This window comes from Chinchilla lanigera, unplaced genomic scaffold (assembly GCF_000276665.1).
Source record: "Chinchilla lanigera isolate Chin_1 unplaced genomic scaffold, ChiLan1.0 scaffold00017, whole genome shotgun sequence".
Classification (NCBI taxonomy): Eukaryota; Metazoa; Chordata; class Mammalia; order Rodentia; family Chinchillidae; genus Chinchilla; species Chinchilla lanigera.
The window spans coordinates 22,869,196-22,878,957 of NW_004955418.1; the positions used below are offsets into that span (position 1 = coordinate 22,869,196).

Consider the following 9,762-nt stretch of genomic DNA (forward strand, 5'->3'; position numbering starts at 1 on the left):
AAACATCACTAGCTACTATGGAAAGACAACTCAAAGCCAGAAGAAGAATAAAACTGGATTATGTGTATATTGCTTGTAGAAATGTGAAATCTACAGCCATTCTAGAAAATAGTACAGTAATTTCTTAAAAACTAAGTTATCATTCACTTACCATAAAACCCATCAATCTCATTCCCACTTATTCATTCTGGAGAAATGAAAATGTACATTCACATTGAAACTAGAAACAACCCAAATACCCACAACATCTGAATTAATAACAAATTGTAGATTATCCATATAAAGGAATCCTCCTCCACAATAGCATGGAATGGATGAAAGTGCTATTGATATGAACTGTATGGATAAATCTCAAATTAATTTTGCTGAAAGAAGCCAGGCAAAAAATACAATCACATAGGATTCAATTTATTTAAAAATCTAGAAAATGTAAACCAATAGTGACAGAAAGTAGTGACAGAAATAGTGACAGAAAGCAGATCAGTAGTTGTCTAGAACTAGATAGGAGGACAAAGAGAAGGTTACAAGTGTCATGGTTTGGGTCTGGATGTCTGTTCAAAGCCTCATGCAGTCAGTCATAGGGCAAGCTTCTAGAGTTTATGATTGATTCATGAACAGTGATGGGATTATCGGAGTGAGGGCTACACCCACCCTGGGGTGGGTAGTTTGCATACAATGTAAGGGAGGGAAAGAGGCTGCTTGCTGTCACTCCCTTTTTTGCTCTTGTTGCTTTTGTTGTTTTCTGCCACCATGAACTGTTTCTCTCTGTCATGTGCCACATTGCCTTGGAGCCAGCCAAGTATGGACTGAAACCTCCACAAACTCTGAGCTAAATAAACCTTTCCTTCCTTAATTTGGGGCATCAGGTATTTAGTCCCAGCATTGAAAGAAAAATTACCAAGACAACAAGGAAATATTGAAAATTGGGGGAGTGATTAATAAATTCATTATTTCAATTGTGATAATACTTTGATACACTTAAAGATTTTTAAAAAATGCATTAAGAAAAAGTTTATTGTCTGACAGTTATGTTTTAAATTTAAAAATGTGAACTATTGAGTTAGGGTCTATCTCTATGTCTTGGTTACTTTTCTCTCATTGCTGAGACAAAATACCTGATGCCCAAAATTAAGGAAGGAAAGGTTTTATTCAGCTCACAGTTTGTGGAGATTTCAGTCCATACTTGGCCGGCTCCAAGGCAGAGTGGCACATAGCAGAGGGTAACAGTTCATTGCAGCAGAAAACAGCAAAAGCAACAAGAGCAAAAGGGAGAAATGGCGGCAAGCAGCCTGTTTCTCCCCCTTGCATATACAAACTATCTGCCCCAAGGCAGGTGTAGCACTCACACCTAGAATCCCAGAATTGGATCATGGATCAATCACAAATCCTAGAACACTGCTCCATGACTGCAGGAGGATTTGGGGGACAAGCAGACACAAACCATAACATTCCACCCCTGGTCCCTCAAAGACTCATGCGTATCCCTTTATACAAATGGCATTTAGTCCGTCTGCAAGAGTTGCCAAAGTCCTAACAGTTTTAGCATTGTAGAAAAGTCCAAGGCCCAAGTCTACTCCGAGATTTAAGGCAAACTCTTAGCTGTGAGCCCCGGTGCAAATGAAAACTTAAACACGTTCAACATTCAATGGCACAAAATAAACATTACTATTCCAAAAAGGTACAAACAGGGTGATACAAAGCACTGGGACTAAAGCAAATCCAAATTTCAGCAGGAAAGACATTATATTAAGTCCTGTAGTTCCATGTGAAACATCCCAAGCAATCTGTGTTAAGTTGTGAGATCCAAAAGGCCTTGTGTGACTTTACCCCTATGGTACTTCTGGTGGTTGCAGCTCCCATGGCTTCTTTCTTAGGCCCACTTTGCTCACTCCTTGCAGCTTTCCTCAGACAATCCATGTTCCTGGCTTTTCCAAACTTCTGAGGTCTCCGCTGCTTTTACTTCACACTCACAGCTTCACACACTGCCCTCTCAGGGGCACACTGCCTGGCCTCCCAAGCCTTCTGAAATCTAGGTGGAAGTATTTTTAACCTCAGAACTCTTGCATTCTGTATGCACCCAAAACTAGCGCCATGTAGATGATGCTAAGGTCTGCTGCCACCTGGAGCAGTAGCCAAGCTTTCCCCTCTGTTGGCCATAGGGGTCAAGTGCCTGTGTCACTGGGCACTCTGAACCTGATTCTGAGGAACAAATTCTCTATGCCATTGCCATTCTGGAACCTACTATGGCCACTGCAGCCATTCTGGAACATGGTGTTCTGTGGCTTTCCCCTCAAAGCAAAGTCTTTCATCTTTGCCGGTTTGAGGCTGCAAAAGGTGAAGACTTACTGCTTCTTGTGATGCCCTCAGGCCATCTTTTCCTCATTTGAGCAAAATGCAGTCAAACTCTCTCAAGCTATAATGCACATCATCTGGTGTCGAACAGCCAATGCAGTCCTTCCCAGCAGAAACCTCCAGAACCCTGTCTTTACTGGCAAGATTTCTATCAGCCTTCTGGTCTTCTGAGCTCTGACCAGAATCTTCCATACAGAACAGCTAAAGGCATTCCAGCTCTACTCTTTCAGGCAACATCTCTGAACATTTCCAAACTCTTCCCAGAAGCCATTTCCAAAGGGTCTTGAACCACATGGTCATGTATAGTCACAGCAGCAATCCCACTTCTCTAGTACCAAATTCTGTCTTCGTTATTTTCTGTCATTGCTGAGACAAAATATTTGACACCCAAAATTAAGGAAGAAAAGGTTTATTTAGCTCACAGTTTGTGGAGGTTTCAGTCCATACTTGGTTGGCTCCAAGGTAAAGTGGCACATGGCAACAGTTCATGGCAGCAGAAAACAGTAAAAGCAACAAGAGCAAAAGGGAAGGATGGCAGCAAGCAAGCAGCCTCTTTCTCTCCCTTACATTGTATGCAAACTATCTGCCCCAGGGCAGGTGTAGCATTCATGCCCATAATCCCAACATTGGACCATGGATCAAACACAAACTCTAAAGGCCTGCCCTTTGACTGCATGAGGCTTTGTAGCAGGGGACATCCAGACACAAACCAGAATACTGTACTTCCTCATTGGAACTATGAAAGCTCAGAGAATATGGCAGACTTGGAATTATGTAACTTATGAAGTTAGGTAAAGAAAGTTTATGCACTTCTGAGATTCTTACATCATCTCTAGAAAATACTCAACACCCACAAGTTAAAGGAGGAAGAGATTTATTGTAGCTCGCAGGTTTTTAGAGGTTAGTCTATAGTTGACTTGCTGCAGAGCAGAAAGGGTACCATGCAAGGCCTGGGTAGAACAACTGCTCATGGTCTGGCAACCAGGAAAGGGGGAGAGCTCTGGATAAGAACAACATGCCTCTAGGTCATGTTGCTGGTGACACACCTCCAGCCAAGTCCTCTCTCCCAGCAGCAAGTCAGCTGTAGTAACCCTGTGGTCCAATCCCCTTCCACACACTTGAGAATTTAGGGGAACGTTTGAATTCTAAGCATAACAATGTAGCTTTTCCCAGTCTATTTTAGAACAGTCATTCTTGGAACTCTGGACCGCCAGAGTTGGAAGTGTGTGCTCACTATGTTGCAGTAATCTGTGGCAAGGCCACATGGAGAGTCCCTGGGACCATGTGCGGATAAAGAGATGCCAGGTGGTTCCCAGTGCCCATCTGAGTTCTGAATTCTGGCCACCATCTGATTGCAGCTCCAGAAGAGATCGCAGACCAGCATCATCCAGCTGAACCCAAGAGATCATAAAAACACTAGTCTTGTTTTATGCTGTTAAATTTTAGGATTGTTGTTACAGAGCAATAGATGACTAGAATGCCACCTATTCTATATTTTCCATATTAGCAGTGTAACTTCTGTTCTTTTCAGAGAAGACAATGTGTTAACAAATGACTAAGTGTGATTTGCTTTTTATACATTGCTGCAGCTTTCCATATAAATGAACCCACAAAGCAGAAAAATATTTGCCATTGGGCATGTTCTAACTGTAAGATCAGGAAAAATAAAGCAATGTGTGCAGATTAAGAGAATCACTGGAATCAGTCTAAAACCTTCAAATTTAGCTAATCAGCCAACAAACTACCTATTCCAGTTGGACTTGGTAGAGGATACAAAAGATATCTGATCCACCATGTCCTCCAAGGGCTATATATCTGACCCACCATGTCCTCCAAGAGCTATACATCTGACCCACCATGTCCTCCAAGAGCTATACCTCTGACCCACCATGTCCTCCTCCAAGGGCTATACATCTCACCCACCATGTCCTCCAAGGCTATACATCTGACCCACCATGTCCTCCAAGGGTTATACAACTGACCCACCATGTCCTCCAAGGGTTATCACTTGGGTGGTGAAACAACGCATTTGTGCAGCAGGATGTTGTGAAATGTCTCCATAGGAGTGGAAGAAATTAGGCTACATATGATAAATTATGCATATCAGTTATTTGAATGATTTTTAATTACTTCCTCCAGTTTGTATCAAAGGAAGATTTTTTTTTGCCTGTGTGCCTGATTATACTATTAACATTGAACCTCAGGAAATGCAACCTAAGAACTCTTATTTGCTAATTAGGCAAATTCCCTCCCACCATTTATCCACTTCCTTCAATTTAGGATTATTCCTGAGTGTGTATTTTTCAAACACATTGTCAGCTTTAATTTGAGATAATCTTAGCAATGGGACCATTGTAATCCAGCTAATGGCAGGAAGAACAAAGGTGCTACTTAGAGCAATCATGTTGGTAGGTGATGGATATGATATAATAGTGGCCAACAACATTAACCTGTGTTGGGTCTTGACAATAATTTCCAATGTTTCACACTCAGTTTATATAGGGGCGACATATCTGACCATACCCAGGAAATCTACAGCCAGTGCTGGAGGAAAAGATGTAACACCAGGATCTCAGAACCTATGGGTGGCCATGCAGAGTAATTTCTCTGTTCTGAAAACTGCTATGTACACTTGAATGGATTTTTAAACTTGACCTAGTAAGCTGAGTGTTCAATAGTGTGTTGGGTTTTTCTATAGTGGTCTCAGTGAATAAATTGTTAGCACCTTATTCTAATTCTGCAGTGGATGATATCATGTTGGAAGCTTAAAAGCAGCTGTGATGGGAATAAGGACACCACAGAGATGGTAGATGCGAGTGTTCAAATCTCCATTCTTCCCCTTATCCTCCTTTCCCAGAACAAATACTTAAACATTCACCAACAGAACCCTAGTTACACCTCTAAGTCATCAATGATAAGTCAACTTCTGCAGCTTCTCAGAATTGGGCCTGGTCTGGAAGGTGAGACTAATGGCAAATGGTAGGGGTTAAGCATGAATTTCTAGGAAGGAAAACACAGAAGTAGTTGGTTTTCAAGGTAGTATTTGTCACACACACACACACACACACACACACACACACACACACACACACACACACAGAGTTTCTTTTTCCTTTTCAGCTTCTACCAATCTTCATGGGACAAAAATAAAGTGGCTATAAAGAAGGATAAATTTGAGTCATTTGTAGGAAAATGGATGCATGTTGAGACCACAGTGTTAATGATAAGTGAAATCAATCAGACACACAAGCTTAAGTATTGCACAATTTCTTCTATATGAGAAACCTGAAGTATAATTTTTAAATTAAAAAGCAAAATAAATAGGTAATAGAAAACAGGGAGATAAATTGGAAGGGGACCCAGAGGTGGTGGGAGGCAAGAGGGAGGGGAGAAGAAGGGGACATAAAACAATTAAGATGTGGTCCATACATGGATCAACTCCCCCAGATGAATGCAATCATTCTGTATTGTAAACATAGACTAAAGCAAAATTAAAAATAAACTTGCAGTTTAATTTTTAAACATGAGGCTTCTTCACCTCAAGAGGAAAGAAGAAAATAATGTTCAGCTAGATGGTGAGAGTTCTCAGTGCTACAGCCTGGGCAAGTCCAAATATTCTAGTTGGGACACACCACATTTGGCCCCCAAGGACCCAGAGTGAGGAGAACGGCTGCCTTGAGAGATTGGAACACCAAGAAGCGTTTCCGGCAGTTTGATGTGGAGATGGACCCAGTAAGTGTTAAACAATGAAGGTAGGAGTTGAAAGCTACAGAGAGAACATTACTTGTAACTAGGTTCTAATGCATTTTTGTCATTTTCCTTTACTTAACATCTCCTCAAGCTATCTTGCGCACCACAATAAACATTAATATTTGTATATCTCTTTTTTACAAAAGCCCATTTATTTAATAGTGAAAACTAACAGTGGAAATTAATGTTCTACTCTGAATCCTCAGATCACTCCTGTGGTTGGCCATAGTCAGTAAAGCAAATCCTTAATTTACAAGGTGTCTTAATACTGGGAAATGCGTACTAGGTTTGAGGAGGTGAACCAGGACCACCTGGAGTGGCATATGACAGAAAGAACTAAACAGACCTACTTACAAAATTTGATGGCACCATTGGAGAATACTGTGTGGGAGAATTAGATTGACGGAAGATGAAAGATCTGGGAGAGCTATAGATATAAAAGGCTTTCTCTAGACAGGTGGTGTTAGATGTATAACTACCATGCACAGATATTTGAAGTGTAAGTCAGTGATGCCCATTGTATTGCTCTCCAACTCCTTTTAATTGATTCCCAATTAACTGTTATATCTATTTCATGGCCCTTCTTGAATAAACATAAACTGTGCTGTTGAAATCCTCTTAACCCTAGGCTCTTAAAACAGGAATCATGTCAGAAGATTACAAATTTGACCATGAAAATATATACAGTGCTGTAATGAGTGTACAGAAGTGAGCAATTTGAAAAACTCTGGATACAGTCTTCAGTTGAGAACATCAGTCCTTTTTATCTGCTACGTATTTTCTGAGCAGAGCGGGTCTGGGCTATTACCTCCTGATGCATGGTACTTCCCTCCACCTCTGCACTATTTCCTTTTCTCATTGGCATTTACAACTCCCAGGTTTGGCTCACTTACGGATTTCATTCATGTGTCATTTACCTTTTTTTCCAAATAATTAAGCCCAAAATTACATTAGACGTTGCTCAAGCTACTTGCCACTTGGATAAATTATACATTGTGGCTTCTCCAGTCAATCACCGTCTAGCTCTTGCAACATTCCACAAGTCCCGTAGCTTTAGCAGGTGTCTTTAACAGCTGCCCACAGAGAGCCAGACTCACTCAGAGAACTGCAGTAAGAAAAACATGCAGGAGCTCATTTTTGTTTTCTTTAAACATTTCAACTTGGATATTCTTCTAGTGTCTTTTTTTAATGGACAAATATTATCATCATCCTCAAATACTACAGGAGTGGTAAGTAGTACCATTTGAAACCGGTAAGATGGAAAGTAGTTTCACTAATTTGGTTAAGTTTTAATGTACAACTCATGCACCACTTAGCAATGGGGATGCATTCTGAGAAATGATCATCAAGCAATTTCATCTGGTGCCAACATTGTAGTTGTTATGGTTTAATCTAAACTATCTCCTCAAATTAATTGGACTGTGGGGGTCCTATATTCACCAGTGGACTTATCTACAGGTGAGATCATAGCTCAGAGTACTGTTAGGAGGTGGTATCTGGCTGGACGTGGTCACTTGGGGGGTGATCTGTAAGGGTGTGCTCTTGTCTGTGGCTTTGCCCCTCTCTCTCTGTTTCCTGGTGGCCATGGGCTGAGCACTTTCCTCCTCTGTGTCTCTCTGTTATCTTGAGAGGAGGTGGGGACAAGAATTCTGCATTAGAGGTCACTGAAGCATGAGCCGAAGTGAACCTCTCCTCTTTAAATGGTGGGTGTTGGGCATTGGTCCCAGGGACGAGACAGTGATGGAGACAATATTCTACTTATACAAGCCTGGGTGGTACAGGTCAGTCTCTGGACTCAGGAGACCATAAACATGAGCTGTCCGAGGCTGCTGCACCATAAGGGGGCACACCTCTTCAGCATGCTTCTTTATAAGTGGAATTACACTCTAAAATAACAACACAAAGGATAGTACCGGAAATTCAGCAATCAATAACAATCGCTTGTTACCATTATCCAGTGTGATGTAGTACTCACAACCGTATGGGCAGCACAGTGAAGCTGTTTACACCAACAGCACCACCTACGTGTTAATAATGCCTTGCTGTATGACCTTAGGATGGCTACCACATCGTTAGGTAATAACAATGTTCAACTCCATTGTAATTCTACTGGAGCACTGTTTCGTGTGCTGTTCCTCCTTGACTGGAATGTGGTAATGCGGCGTGATTGGATGTGAGGAAATGTGGAACCATTCCTTACATGCTGCCTATTTATGAATAGTTCATCTTAAAATGCAGCTACGTAGCAATTCTATTATCTTTGTTTTTTTCCCTTGTTTGGAACTTGTCTACATTTTGGTAAAGGTGAGAATTTTGGCTGGCTAGTATTTCCCCAGTAACTAGAGCACTGTCCAATATAGTAGCGCTCCATAAATAGTTGAAAGAATGTTAATAAAATTACTAACAATTCTATTAAATTTATCCTTCTCTGATGATAAAAATTGGAACACACATTTCACGACACAGAAACTGTCTACATTACCTGGCCCGATCCACTGCTGGCACCACAGCACATGCTCAATGAATAAGTCTTGTTCAATATTTCTGTACAAACCATCCATCTGAAGGACATCTGCCAATCTTCGTGTGATTCTTCACAATTACAAGGCCAGCTATGCTGTCATCACTTTCTCAAGACATGCTCTTATAACGAGAAGAGTAAATAAATACTGTAAGTTTCTTGAAGTCTGGCCCAAAGTAACTCTAAGAAACATGACTTTCAAAAATTCATCTCTCCTTTCCCCCACTTAAGAATGCATACAAATTCTACTTTAAATTTCATAACACATTTGTATGTTTATTACCTTTAATATAACATTGATATATTAAATATTTGCTACTTCTATAATCATTTCTCCCCAACCACATGTATTCTCTCTGTCTAACATTAAGGAAAGATGTTCAGTGTTTCCAATGGCTTCAATAACTGCTACACCATCAGCTCCGAGCACCAAAGACTGGAGGTGGCTGCATTGTAAAGGGAAGACCCAACCTTGTTCAATTAGTTATTTCCTTTGTACAAAGAAATGCGTACATTTACTATTGAAAACCTACAAATCAGTGATACATAAAAAGAAAATGAAAATTGCTCACATTTTCAAGTCCTCAAAATAGGTACTGTAAATTTTGGTGTATGTCCATATGATAGATTCATTTATAGATACAGTACTACATGTCATTTTGAAATTGGCTTGTTCCTCACTTAATTCACTGCAAACATTTTCCAGCATTTTAAGGGTTCTGCTCAGAATTATTTTAATAATATGGAACCCTCCTAACCCAGGTCTTGCATTTCTGGCTTCTTCTTATTCAGGAGTTGACCTTTTAATCTCCCTATTCATGCTTTCCTAGATTACTGTACCCCATAGCTACCACCCAGCTTCAGATTTTTCCTATGACATGGCCCTTATTTTCTGTTTGCCTGGTAGACAATAAGCTCATCGAAGCAAGGAAAGTATTCACTGTTTTATTCTTGGTGCCTAACCAAAGGCTGGTGGTTGGTAGGAGCTCACTAAACACTTTTAAAAACCTGAATAACTGAATGAATGGAAAGAGAAAGAAAATTCCACTGATAAATTCACCCTAGTGTCTTAATATGTCTATCTTTAGACATTTAGATTATTTATATCTCTTGAATTATTACAAACTTCACTTTGACAT

General features: G+C 40.4%; 1 long non-coding RNA gene across 1 annotated transcript in view; it reads right to left on the reverse strand.

The window, feature by feature from the left end:
- LOC102006247 overlaps positions 1-8,729 on the reverse strand; it is a 28,303-nt gene extending 19,574 nt beyond the window's left edge. Inside the window, exon 1 of the long non-coding RNA XR_260583.1 lies at positions 8,585-8,729. This is a non-coding gene — a long non-coding RNA (uncharacterized LOC102006247). The remainder of the gene's footprint in view (positions 1-8,584) is intronic.
- Positions 8,730-9,762: the final 1,033 nt, after the last annotated feature.